General features: G+C 45.1%; 1 protein-coding gene across 3 annotated transcripts in view; it reads left to right on the top strand.

Annotated features, from left to right (window-relative positions):
• The window catches only part of DOC2B (double C2 domain beta), a 590,856-nt gene that overhangs the window by 258,995 nt on the left and 317,850 nt on the right, over positions 1–14,011 (top strand). The gene's annotated exons all lie outside the window — the stretch shown is intronic.

The following is a 14,011-nucleotide window of genomic DNA, read 5'->3' as shown; positions in this document are numbered from 1 at the left end:
AGTAAATTTCCCCCAATGTCTCTTCAAATCAAATTCAGACTGGTATTAAATCAAACTTTTGCCATTTCCGTATGTACATCTAATGTCTTTTTACAATAGAGAGGATCTAATACACAAGATTATCATGCAGTGTAATTGGGGTCAGATGTGAAATTACAAAAAAACACTTGGGAAAAGTCAACCGGCATTACAGCTGCAGATAAAGGCTGCGTATGCTATTTGCCTTTTAAGCATCCTGTTCTATTTTGTAAGTGTAACAATTCAATTATATCTCTGGAGCCCTCTTGCTGGAATACTGATTGGGGTTATATCATACATACAGTACACTATAAACACACAGGACTGTAACATATTCATTTTTGGTTCCATGATGATAGATATTGTACAATTTTATTTAGCTACTCATCACTAACATAGAACCTTAGAGAGAACATTTATTTTAGCCGATATAGATGAAGTTTATACTTGGCTGTGAAATAATGCATACAGAGTCCACATCTGCCCTGCATCATAAATCAATTACCCCAGATCAGGGCTGGTCAAAGCGGACATGTGTGATGGGGCCCCAGCAATTGAAGGGCCCCAGAGCCTGTCCGCGGCCCATCTGTAAACTGTATTACCCCTGCAGCCTTCTACTGTGCAGTGACAGTCTGTGCGTGCTGCCCCACCCCCACCCATGTCAGTGTGCTGCCCGGCTCTGCCGTCTGACTGTGTGTGCAGTGCACCGGCGCTGGGTCTCTCCTGTTGCACCAGCAGGCACCCAGAGTGGCACAAGTCCTCAGAGTACTAGTCTGAACTCCTGAGGAGCACAGCGCAGGAGGCTAGAACGGGGGGCGGGCGGGCAGGAAGGAGAAGGGGGAGTGACATGCAGCAGCACCACATGGAGCCAGGCAGGCTGTCACAGAAGCATCCATTTAGAGAGGAGAGTGCTGTCCCACCTTCTGTGTCTGCCCTGCCTATGTATACAGGTTGGTTCGCAGGATGGCACTCTAAGTTGAAACATTGGGCTCCTGTGCCAGGAACATATGAAGTAAATATAAAGCACTTACCACCCTCTTTCTGGAGAAGGATTGGAACCGGCACAAGGATTGTAGTTGAAGAAAAATAAGTTTTAATGTACAAGCATGGTTGCACGAGATGACAGCAGTATACCTGACAGCTGTTTCAACTGTGCTTGGCAGTTTTCATCAGAGGTGAAGCACAGTAATACAGAGCACATTTATATAACAAACATTTTGCGCCAAAAGTTATGTAAATGAGGCCAACCAGACCTCTACTGACGTTAAACCAGCGTCAGTAAGAGTGAGTGACAGTGGGAGTGGGGGTTGCGGCTCTGTAGAGCGTCATCAGGTTACCCTGGCGTGTCAGCTCTGAGCTGGCTCTGGGATTCCCGTGTACACTAAGCAGTGCTAAGCGGCGGCTGTCATCTAGGTACAGTTGCGCCGCTGGTCTGCTGAAAGTGGGGAGTGTGTGTATGTGGGCTGAAAGGGGACTGATGCGGTGAACACAACAAAGCTGAGATGTCTCACCTCATAGCAGTACTGTCGCCTACGAGCTGAAAGACTACAAGGGTACTAGAGGGCTGGTTGCCGTCACAAGTACTGGAACAGTATGAAAGTACAGTTGCATGTGTAAGATCATCGGGCATGATATGCAAAATGCATGTAGACACATCGCTGTGTCGATAATCAAACATACGTGCAAAAACTGCATAAACATCATAATGGGCATTAGATTTGACACAGCATCCTCAGTCATATAGATACACGTCGGTATTGGTAAGAGAGTGCCCCCATGAGCACTATCACATGGGTGTTCCGTTGACATCAGTGGGTGTCGACACAGTGTCGACCACAACTATAAATGTAATGCATGTTACAGGGCAATGAAACACGGCGGTGTCAACAGTATTAAATAGTCCGAACATGTGCATATAATAAGGGCATGTCTCAAGTCAATGAGCCCATAGACGAGTATTATGCAAACACTGAAACATATAGTGCACGGCAGCGCATCTAACCGCAATCATAGTCTCCAACACAGGCAGCGCACGGCGGCGCCACAGCCTGGAGGTCCCCCCAACACACGGCAGTGTATGGGGGCAACAGGTGCATCCGTCAAGAAAAAAAGCTAGAGGGAAAGAGAAAAAAAACAAAAAACAAAAAATGTAATGTCTAGAATATTTATAGAAAACAACCCATTTTGAAATCTTCGTTCAAACCCAGCGGGGGTTGAAACTTCAGTTTGAAGATCCATGAGAGTTCTCTTTGGAGAAGCAATCTCTCCCTGTCGCCTCCATACCTAAGAGGAGGAATGTGGTCAAGTATAGTACATTTCAGGTCCATAATTTTATGGCGCTGCTCCAAAAAATGTCTAGAAACAGGCAGGTTCTTCAGGTCACTCTGGACCATGGCGGGGTTGGTACTCTTTTTAATTGATGACCAATGCTGGTTCAATCTTTGTTTCAGCATGCGGGTCGTTTTTCCCACATACACCAATTTGCAGGGGCACTGCAGGGCATAAATGACGAATCTGCTGTTACAGTCAAGATGAAACTTGATGTTAAATAGGTCTCCATTCGAGGGATTGGTGAACCTAGTACCAGTGAGCAAGAACTGGCAATTGACGCATCCACCACACTTGAATGTTCCTTTCTTTAATTTCAACCAGCTATGTCTGGGGGTAGTGATGGGATTAGTGGTGGTCTTAACCAATAGGTCTCTGAGATTCGGACCTCTATGGTACGCAAATCTTGGGGGTGCCTTGAGCTCCTTCGATAGAACCGGATCACTTTCCACCAGATGCCAGTGCTCATTAATCTTTTCCCGGATGTGTTTGGAGGCCACGGTGTATGTGCTGACGAAGTTGAGCCTGTTGTTACCGGTACATACCGTGGTGTCCTTAGGTAGAAGAAGATCATCCCTCCTTAGCCGCATCACCCTCTCTATTGCCTCTTCGACTTCTTTTTTATCCTATCCTCTTTCAAGAAATTTGTTTTTCATCGTAAGTATAACCAGTTTGGTAGTCTCTGGGTCTGAGGTAATTCTAACCACTCTTAAGAGTTGGGAGAACGGTAACCCACGTTTAAGAGGCTCTGGGTGAAAACTTGAAGACAGAAGCAAAGTGTTTTTGTCGGATTCTTTAGTGTAGATTTTGGTAGAAAGCAACCCATCTTTAATCATTACTGTGACATCTAAATAGTTGATGTATTTATTGCTGAAATTGATAGTAAACCTGATAGTGCCAGGGATGAAGTTCAGGTGATTGACAAAAGATAGCAGCTTCTCCTCGCCACCTGTCCAAATAAGGAACAAATCAATTCAATATATCTGACGTACATGGCAATGTCATCACTGAACATGGTGTTCCCAATGATGTGTTTCTCCTCATAGGCTGCCATGACGAGATTGGCATACCCCGGTGCCATGTTGGAGCCCATAGCGGTCCCCTGGCGCTGGAGGAAGAAGTGGCCCTCAAATAGAAAGTCATTTTTCGTGAGGATAGTCTCCATGAGTAGCAGAATAAATTCTGTAGGTGGTCCATCATATGCACTACTCTTGTGTAATGCTTCCCGACCTATGTATGGGAGAGAGCCAGGCAGCAACACAAGAAAAGTAAGTGGAGGAGAGCTCTAGGCTTACCTACAAGTTGAGCTACATTGGGGATGTATTAAGTTATGGGGACATATGAGGAGTGTGTGAACATCTGATGTTCTGGGCATATGAGTGGTGTGGGGACTTGTGCTGGGCATATGAGGTGTGTGGGGACATGTGAGGGGTGGGGGCATGTGCTGGGCATATGAGGAGTGTGGATACATGTGCTGGGCATATGAGGGGGTGGGGACATGTGCAAGGCATATGTGGGTGATAGGGGCATGTGCTGGGCATATGAGGGGTGTGGGGACATGTGCTGGGCATATGAGGTGTGTGGGGAAATGTGAGGGTGGGGACATGTGCTGGGCATATGAGGGGTCTGGGGACATATTCTGGACATATGAGGGGTGTGGGTACATGTGCTGGGCATATGAGGGGTGTGGGTACATGTGCTGGGCATATGAGGGGTGTGGGGACATGTGCAGGGCATATGAGGTTGATAGGGAGATGTGCTGGGCATATGAGGGTGGCTGGGAAATGTGCTGGGCATATGAAGAGTGGGGGACATGTGCTAGGCATATGAGGGGTGTAGGGACATATTCTGGACATATGAGTGGAGTGGGGACAAGTGCTGAGCATATGAGGGGTGTGGGGCATGTGCTGTGATATGCCCCTTAGTGTCCTGACTGACAGATTCACAAAGTTGGGAGGTGTAAGGATCCTAATGAAATGCAAAAAGTCACTGTCTCTGCACCTGCAGATTTTGTTCAGCAGCCTATATCCTGAAGTAATGGCCATAGTCGCCATGAAACGTCGATAGTGTACAGTGTAAATTTTTTATTTCCTTTACTATTATGGCACCTCCGGATCTGCTATTATCTGCCACTTACCCCAAAATTGTACATTTGTCTATCTGCACATTTCTAGTATTCCAGTGTCTTATACATTATTTGGCAATATTTATTGGTATAGGCAGAAGAGGGCTGTGTGGGTTTGGGATTACGTCGGGGGCCCCCAGAAATATCAGTGTACAGGGCCCGGAGATTTCTGTTGGCGGCCCTGCCCCAGATTGTTTACTGCAGCCAGGGTACCAGAATGGAATTAGATTTACTGCAGTCTCTATGACTGCTATTTAAGCTCTGCAGTCCCTAATGTTGACTCTCAGCAGCCATTTCTTAGTTCCCCTGCAGCAGAGAACACAGCATGTGTAACAGCAGTCTTCTTATCTCACTGTCTGCTAATGCTTGATAAACCAGATATTTATCTGATAAGATTAGATATGATTGATAACCCAAACCTGTATATATTTACTTTATTACCTTTAAATATAATGGCAACGCTGAAATGATTGCACACCCACACAACCTTGTTATAAAAGGTATGACAATGCTTTACTTAAAGAATAGCTTCATTACAGGTATTTGCAAATGCAGACTAACACAAGAAACATAAAACTGACTAGCTAATACTTAAACAGTAATTCTAAATCAAATCAAAATGGACGCCTTTCAAGGACAGTGATCAGCCATGATTAAACCTCCTTCATAATTACCTCCAGCCCCCCCGTGCTTGCTGGTTCTTCCTCAACTGCCTTTTTCCCTCCTTCTGTAACTCTGATATTTAAGCCTTAATCACATTAATTAATAAATTACTCATAAGCATTGAGTCTTATTGGAAAGCTCTTAAAAGCATAGATTTATTGATTAGTTGATTTTCTGTATTATCATGCTCTTTAGTGTGAGCTGACATAGGGGTTCTTCTAGTTAATTTGGTCCTCCGTGCGTTCTGCGCATGTGCAGATGCAGGGTGCGAGCGGGCACAGCGAACTACATGTACTACATGTTTGTCTTCCCGCTCGCACCAAGAAGTGGGGCTGGGGGCAGCGGGGGATGCAGCCCATGGGACGGCCCAGCGTTTCGTGGGCATTCCAGTGAAAATGCTGGGCGTTCCCATGGTAATCGCCCGGTGATGCGCGCGCGGGGGGGGGGGCAGGCAGCTGATGTTAGCAGATGTCAGCTGCGTGGATGCTTGCTTCGCGGGGTGCTTGCAGATCAGAGATGCAAATCATCCATTTACAGCCGTGCAGGGAGATAAATATGCATAAAAATGATCACAACAAGCATGTAAGCATAAATACGTCCATATATGGAGCTAGACACGCCCTGTGGGTGGAGCATGACATGTCCCCTTAACAGGACACTGTACGAAACTCTACTACTACCAACTAATCTCCCTGCAACTACTTTTCACAAGTAGGCGAGCATCACATAAACCATTTATTCACATTTGAATTCAGTTTCTTTGAAGTCTAATACATGTTTTAAATGCAGAGCCCATTTTTCTCATAGCTTGTATGTCAACCTTTGGATGCCTGTGGGAAGAATGCTAAAACTGGCATTATGTCTTCTTTTTGGCAGATCATACAATGGTTACTAATAGAAAGTAAGCAGTTTTCATGATTGAATGCAACCTACATTAAATGCCTAGCATTGCAAATAGAGGTTACTGATCGCATATCTTTTATTGCTCAGTGACACATTTAACCTTTATCCTTAAAAGCTTTACATATAAATTTGATCATTAATTTCTTAGGGTCTATTATACCATGTATGTTGTACAGTAGGCTATCTATATTTGTTGAAGTCATAGAAGCATTATACAGTATGGATGAGATGTGACCAGCAGTGGCTGCAATCCCTGGGCTGCAGCGCCGGCCATGAATTGCAGGGGATCATTAAGCACATATATACATTCATGTTATCACGTATGTATTATATGTGCTGGATCAATCCCCTGGAGGTCGCCAGCACTAAGAGGATCAGCATAAGCTATCATACATTGCTATTACACACTGTTAAGCCCGCCCCCAAGACTCCAATTGGCTAGTTTCACTGTAGTGTAGCATTTTGTGCTCAGATACAGATGCAGTCACATAGCATAGAGGCATTCCGCATATCTGGAGTATTCAGACTTCGGGGGAGATTCTCTAAGCTAAAAATGCGGTAAAAACCCAGTTATCGGGTTTTTACCGCATTTTGGGTTGCTGTAAGAATCCCCCGCCGGGTTACCGCGGCGGGGGGCATCGCCAGAAAAATCTGGCGATGCCCCATAGAAGCCAATGGGCTTCTATCGCAACCCTCCGCCGCCCCGCGCCGACCCCCCGCCGCCCCGCATCGCCCCCTCACCTTTGTCCGGGCAGCACAGAGCTGTGCTGCCCGGACCTGTGACCTCCTCCCTGCACTGATCCTCTCCTCCTCTCAGGGAGGAAGAGAGCCCGGCGCAGCAGCAGCAGCGCCGGGTGTGGGAGGGAGGGGAGAGCCGCCGGGACCTGCTGGGACCTGGCGACTCTCACCGCAAAGGACAGCTCTTAACGCAAGAGCTGTCCTTTGCCTTAATTATCGCATATGTTACAGCATATGCGATAATTAAATATGCGATGGGCGGCGAAGGGGGCAGAGATTCTTAGAGAATCTCCCCCTCTATCAGTTCTCTACTAATTTGCCTGCGATCAGGTAATCACCGCCCAGCCAGAGTGAAATTCCGCCCTGTTCATGCCAGCGAATCATGGCTTGCGAAAATGATGGCGATTGGTGATTATAAGTAAATACATATGCAAGACGCTCATGGTTTTTCATTGCATGCAGTCTGTGCTTAGCTGCTTAGCCATCTGCGGTAGACAAAGACTGTTCGGTGATGGAGCCGATTTTACACAACTAGCTTCAAATACCTGGGATTTCCCTAATACTCCCATAAAGTGGCCAGTTACCATCCCCAAACACCGGCTTTCTGCCACTCAGCTTGCACATGGCCAGTGATTAAAAAATTATATATATATATATATATATATATATATAGAAAAAGTGGAATGACTGCACTCTCACCCAAAAGGAGACAGCAATGGGGTGCCCAGCAAGGGTACATGCAACAGCATGCCCCAAGAAATAATCAAAAAGTATCCACACCCGGAGGTATGGAAGCAGAGCACTCTCCGTAATCACAGATCAGCCTTGTGATTTTTTTAAAAAAGATAAGTTTTTAATTCCAGCTGGGTCAACACAGCATAAAGAAATCAAAGGTATACAAGCCCCGACGTTTCGGTCCCAACATGGACCTTTATCAAGGAGCCTACAATATACAAAAGATACATACAATGGGTACATGTTATGCTGAATGAAAAGATATGTACAAGTATGAGAACCAAAGCATAGTTACGTTTTTCAAGTGAACATCACATAGTCAGCGGCGCAGGAACAGCCTGGGTATGGACAGGGTCAGCCAGCTGATCTGACTGCCCGCCCGTCCGGCTATTTATACCAAATGAAAGGGGCTATGAGCTGGGAGGCGCCACAGACTCAGGTCTGAGTAGCGCTATGGTACGGAAGCCGGCGCTGGAACGCAGCTCTGGAGCGCACAGCTTCCGGGATTTCGCCGGGGCTGTGCGTAACTATGGTTACGAGTGGTTTGAAGCACGGTGTAGTCATGGTAACAAGGGATAGCTGGGCTGGAGCCAGATAGCGTCAACAAAACAGTATAAACCAGGGTAAGGGAGATGCATGGGGAAAGTGCATTGCGGGCAGTGGTTGGGGTGAATTAATAAAGGCTTTATTAATTCACCCCAACCACTGCCCGCAATGCACTTTCCCCATGCATCTCCCTTACCCTGGTTTATACGGTTAACCTGATCCGGCTTTATACCTCGTTTTTTCAAACGTATGCATTGTCATATAACTACTGTTTTGTTGACGCTATCTGGCTCCAGCCCAGCTATCCCTTGTTACTATGACTACACCGTGCTTCAAACCACTTGTATTCCATATTAGCGAATATACAGTAAGCTGACATACCATCGACGTAACGTTACGTTTCGGTCCCAAGTGGACCATCATCAGGATATAGTACAGCCATTTAACAAGTCCATCAGACAACCAACCTGGCATCCATCCCAAACAGGACATATACCTTGATGTTTGACCATCTGTAGGAGCACCCGACGCGCAGGTGTTGACGCTATCTGAGCCTGCGCGTCATCACGCTGCCCGCGGCGTCAGGCCTCCAGAGCCTCCCATGTTGCCATGTCTGGGAGGCTCTGGAGGCCTGACGCTGTGCCGGGGGCAGCGTGATGACGCGCAGGTTCAGCGCGGGTCACGCTGACGCTGGACGTCACCAGAATGGCGCCAGCAGCAAGTGTCGGTGATTGGTGTAGATTTGATTGGGGTATGTATAAATATTGTTTTATGTGCTATGTATATTGTATATCCTGATGAAGAACCGTTATTAAAAGTTTCGAAACTTTGATGACATTTCTGCCTCCATGAGAATTTATTTCTGGTGAGTGCCGCCGTCTGGACATATCTATTAACCCTTGGAGGGTATTGGATGGCACCCCCTGTATACTGAATTTGTTGAGGACGTGCTGCTCATTGCTGGACTTTATATATATATATATATATATATATATATATATATATATATATATATATATATATATATAATGTATATCTATGAAATGTGCTGGCTACTGATATTGATGTGAAACTTATCTGAGGTGTTATACTGATAAGATTGGCTTACATACAGACGTGGTATGCCATACATTGATACCGTTGATGCCATACATACTGTACTTATTGCTTTTACCCATGGAATGTTGGAGGCACATTTTGTTATGGGGAGTCCTAGTTAGCAAGTTTTTTCGGTACTCTTTACCTAGAACGGCGCCCGTCGCGGGCATCGCGGGTACATTTATGCCTGCCCGCGACGCGACCGACGCGATGCCCGCGATTTTCCCATTGAAAACCATGTTAAACCTGAAAAATCGCGTCGGTCGCGTCGCGGCCGGCCATAAACGTACCCGCGATGCCCGCGACGCGATGCTCCCGATTTCCCATAGGAAGCAATGTTAAAAGCCGCGATGGACCCGATTTTAGTGTTAAATGCCTCAATCCACCCGATTTGGCCATAGAAATCAATGTTAAATGGGCCACAGAGCCCATTAACCCTTAAATGTCCCCCCAATTTTTGTACGCCACCCCACGATCCACGCCAACCCGAAGCGTGGCGAGCGCAGCGAGCCCGCGAGGGGCGGCGGTACGCGTCCTACGACCTTTTCATGCCCTACTATCCACGTCGGCGTGGAGTTGAGAATAGAATAGTGTGGCGAGCGCAGCGAGCCACCGAGCCCGAAGCGTGGCGAGCGCAGCGAGCCCCGCGAGGGGACGCGGATACCTTCACAGGTAAGCGCGTCCCCTCGCGGGCTTCACAGGTGTCCGTGGCGACCCGGACACCTGTGAAGCCCGCGAGGGGACGCGTCTACCTGTGAAGGTATCCGCGTCCCCTCGCGGGGCTCGCTGCGCTCGCCACGCTTCGGGCTCGGTGGCTCGCTGCGCTCGCCACACTATTCTATTCTCAACTCCACGCCGACGTGGATAGTAGGGCATGAAAAGGTCGTAGGACGCGTACCGCCGCCCCTCGCGGGCTCGCTGCGCTCGCCACGCTTCGGGTTGGCGTGGATCGTGGGGTGGCGTACAAAAATTGGGGGGACATTTAAGGGTTAATTGGGGCTATTTGGGCTCTGTAGCCCATTTTACATTGATTCCTATGGGAAAATCGCGGGCATTGAGGCATTTAACGCTAAAATCGCGGTCAATCAGGCTTTTTAACATTGTTCTCTATGGGAAAATCGCGGTAATCGCGGGTACCCGATTTTGATGTACCCGCGATTTACCCGCGATTTACCCGCGATGCCCGCGATTACCGCGATTTTACCCGCGATGCCCGCGATTTCAATCGTGGGCGCCGTTCTAGGTAAAGAGTACCGTTTTTTCATTTCAAGCAAAACAGACATACAGTATAGCTTCAGACAGGGCAAACCTCAAGATGGCTTACATATAAGAACAGTAAATAGTCCAGTTTGCTTTCACAATTCGCCCAAAAGTATTGCCTCTTGGTAGAACTGAATGATAATTAGAATAAATTAGTATGTTGTTTGAGTCACTGTTTATGTTCCATTTTCCAAAACAGTGGAAATATGTGACCATACGCATAAAACCACATGGATGCTCACATTATATGAATCAGTAATTGTGCCTGCCACAACCATTCACACTCGTGGCTGCTTTGTATTTGACTCAGAATCGTGTCCACTATGTTTTTAAAAGGAGATTGAGGGCCCATTTCTTCAGCCTGTTTATATATATGTTTATATATACTAGTGTCCTTCAATGCAAGATAAATCATGGCTGTGGGTAAACCATATCCCTTTTATATATAATTGTATTTGGGTTCCTGGGAAGCCAGACAGTATTAATATACTTTTAATGAATTCCTACCTTACTTCATTACCAATACCAGTACAGAGCATTGTCATTAAAGGCACATGGAGTAAATCCTTTTTTCCATCCTGCCTCAAGTTAGAGAACCTGTGTGGTATCTTTCAAGTTACTTGCATAGAAACAAGACAAAATGGCAAAATAAATAAATATATTCCTGTAGGATTAGTTTCATTCAGCGACGGGTTGCCAGAAGAACTGATGGCCTGATGGGCCGGTCTGGCCACAGGTACACAGAATTTTGGAGGCTGGACGATCAGCTCTGCCTCGTGGCACTCTGCCTGCTCGACCACCTGACAAATAAAGTACATACAAGTAAAGAGCTGCAGGCGGTTGCCACAGGGCCAGGCCCCAGTGACTTGTGACATGCCCTGAGAGATGTGACCACACCCCTATAAGGTGAGGTCATAACCTCGTGTTGTGTGCACAGAGTACAATGATTGGGTTGTTTTAGATTTAGATTCCAGTCCAGAATCATATGGTAGTAAATATTTATACTATTTTTTTATGTAATATAACAGTAGATGTGGGCATATAAAACATTGTAATGATGGCCATTGCAGGATTACAAGGAGAGTATACATGGATAAAAAATAAAGTTTATTAAAGCTTGGGCAGTACGGATGGTGTAATGGTTAGCATTACTGCCTCACAGCATTGAGGTCATGCGTTCGATTCCCACCATGGCCCTAACTGTGCGGAGTTTAAATATTCTCCCCGTACTTGCGTGGGTTTCCTCCGGGTACTCCGGTTTCCTCCCACATTCCAAAAATATACTGGTAGGCTAATTGGCTCCAAACCAAATTAACCCTAGACTGTCTGTGTGCGTGTACATGTGGTAGGGAATATAGATTGTAAGCTCCAATGGGGCAGGGACTGATGTTAATGTTCAACTATTCTCTAAAGCGCTGCGGAATCTGTGTGCGCTATATAAGAAACTGTTAATAATAATAATAATAATAATAATAATAAAGCAATTGGTGAAAGCAAAGACTTGCACAACTTCATGTAGCAAATGTATTCTAGCAATCAGCATTCAATATCTCTGCCTCTTTCATAATCACCTCTTCCATTTCTACTTTGTATATTTACTTCAAATAATCACAAAAATGTAGTTTATATTTTCATTAGTAGCTCACGTGTAGTGAATTTGTTCTTATATGAAGTAAACGTGTTAATTTATGGGTACCAAAAAGACCCAGCTCGCTGTGATGGTTATATAAAACACTGTAATACCTGATTTGCAAAAACACAGAGGTTTATCCTACTGCTAAGTGAAGAAGCTAAGGGATGTGCCTGTTGCTCTAAGAGCCACTGGCATATGTTGTGATTGAATGACTGTTTATCATATTATACCTAGTTCCTTAGCCAAGAATCTGCTAGAGCAAAGCCTTTTCCTAGCTCATCATTTCTTTTGGTATGCACATATCTTAACAATAGCATAATCGCTTTTTTGAAGCAAGTAGAAAGATGACCTCCAGTGTCTCTGACAAGCGTACATTGTACAGTACATTCTTAGAAACACAAAACCTCTAAATCTCCAAAATGATAGGTAGTCTGTCAGTGCATGAGATAGGGAATAAGGGCAAATTTGCTAAAATGGGATGTAGCCCTTTGGAACTAATCAGATTCTATTTATTGTCTTCTACAAGGTACTGAATAAATAAGAAGTGGAATGTAATTGGTTGCCATGGGCAACATTCCATGTTCAATAGAGCTCCCATTTTTTATAGTAAATTCACCCTATACCGTCACTGAAAATTACTAATAAAATAGCTTTTCCTAGTTTCATCAGGATACTGTACAGATCGATGACCGGTGTTGGGGATGGTGGGTTTAGAATACCAGTGCTGGCATCCCGATAGAGGACAAATCCATGTGCACTGCAGGTGGGGTAGATGTAACATGTGCAGAGAGAGTTACATTCGGTGAGTTATTTTGTTACTGTGCAGGGTAAATACTGGCTGCTTTATTTTTACACTGCAATTTAGATTTCAGTTTAAACACACCCCACCCAAATGTAATTCTCCCTGCACATGTTACATCACTGATCGACTGATTCTGCATATTGAGTACCGCAGAACTGGGCATGGGAAAAAAGATGTGGCTGCTGCATCTTAGAACTTTTTATATTAGCATCAGGGGGGGGGGGGGGTATTCTATCTTGCCCTGATTTTTCAGATACCTGAAAAATACAGACATCGCTATTTAATGCAGACCCTTTTGCTTATCTTTTTCGCTGATACAGATTCAACTTTCTTTAGTCAAATCTGCATCCATAAAAAATAGTTGAAAACGGATGCATTTTTTACTAAAACAGGTGGATGGGCAAATAATTCACTCATCCATGTGTTTTCCAGCATGCCATTGGATTTGCAGATGGATTTAATAGGGCGAATGTAAATTTGACCGAAATGCGGCAGAAAGTGCAGATGTTTCCGACTGTAACGAATTGAATACCCCCCTAAGATTTGGCAACAAAAAAGAAGCAAAAAGACCCATGATGCCAGCAGAGTCTCACGACGTGCCAAGAGGGGCTGTTTGGGGGCAACTACAGCAATTACACATCTCTAGTTATTTCTAGGTGTTTTTTTAATATCTCAATTTCTTCTTTTCAACAAGAACCAAAATAATAATTAACACCGTTCTAACTTTTAGTAACAGAAAGGTCATTTTAGTTTGGAGTTTAGAGAAACAGTAGGGAAGCATGAGTTTTAATGACTCAAGATGTTGCTGTTTGCAGTAAGCTTTTCTAACTTTACCTACTTAGAATATAAAATGGAAGTAGTATTTTTCATGCTAGCATATTTTAAATAATGAGACTTAGTAGTGCAATAGTGAAATATATTACTACTGGTCTTCTGGTGATCATATTCAGTGGATAATAAATATGTAAACCATTTACCTGCAGGGAGTTACATAAGTTTGTGCAAATCATTTCAATTTAATCAGAAGATGTGGCAGTTGGTGTTGCTCCCCTACTTGAATTTTGGATTGTGTTCAGGGGCGAATTGGCCATAGACTTTACAGGGATGATTCCTAAGAGGCCTACGCACCTATGAGGCCACCTTTTAGCCAGTGACTTTAAAA

Source organism: Crinia signifera, chromosome 2 (genome assembly GCF_055691185.1).
Source record: "Crinia signifera chromosome 2, ASM5569118v1, whole genome shotgun sequence".
Classification (NCBI taxonomy): domain Eukaryota; kingdom Metazoa; phylum Chordata; class Amphibia; order Anura; family Myobatrachidae; genus Crinia; species Crinia signifera.
Note: the sequence above shows the minus strand (reverse complement) of the source record. Positions and strands in the feature narration are given on the sequence as shown.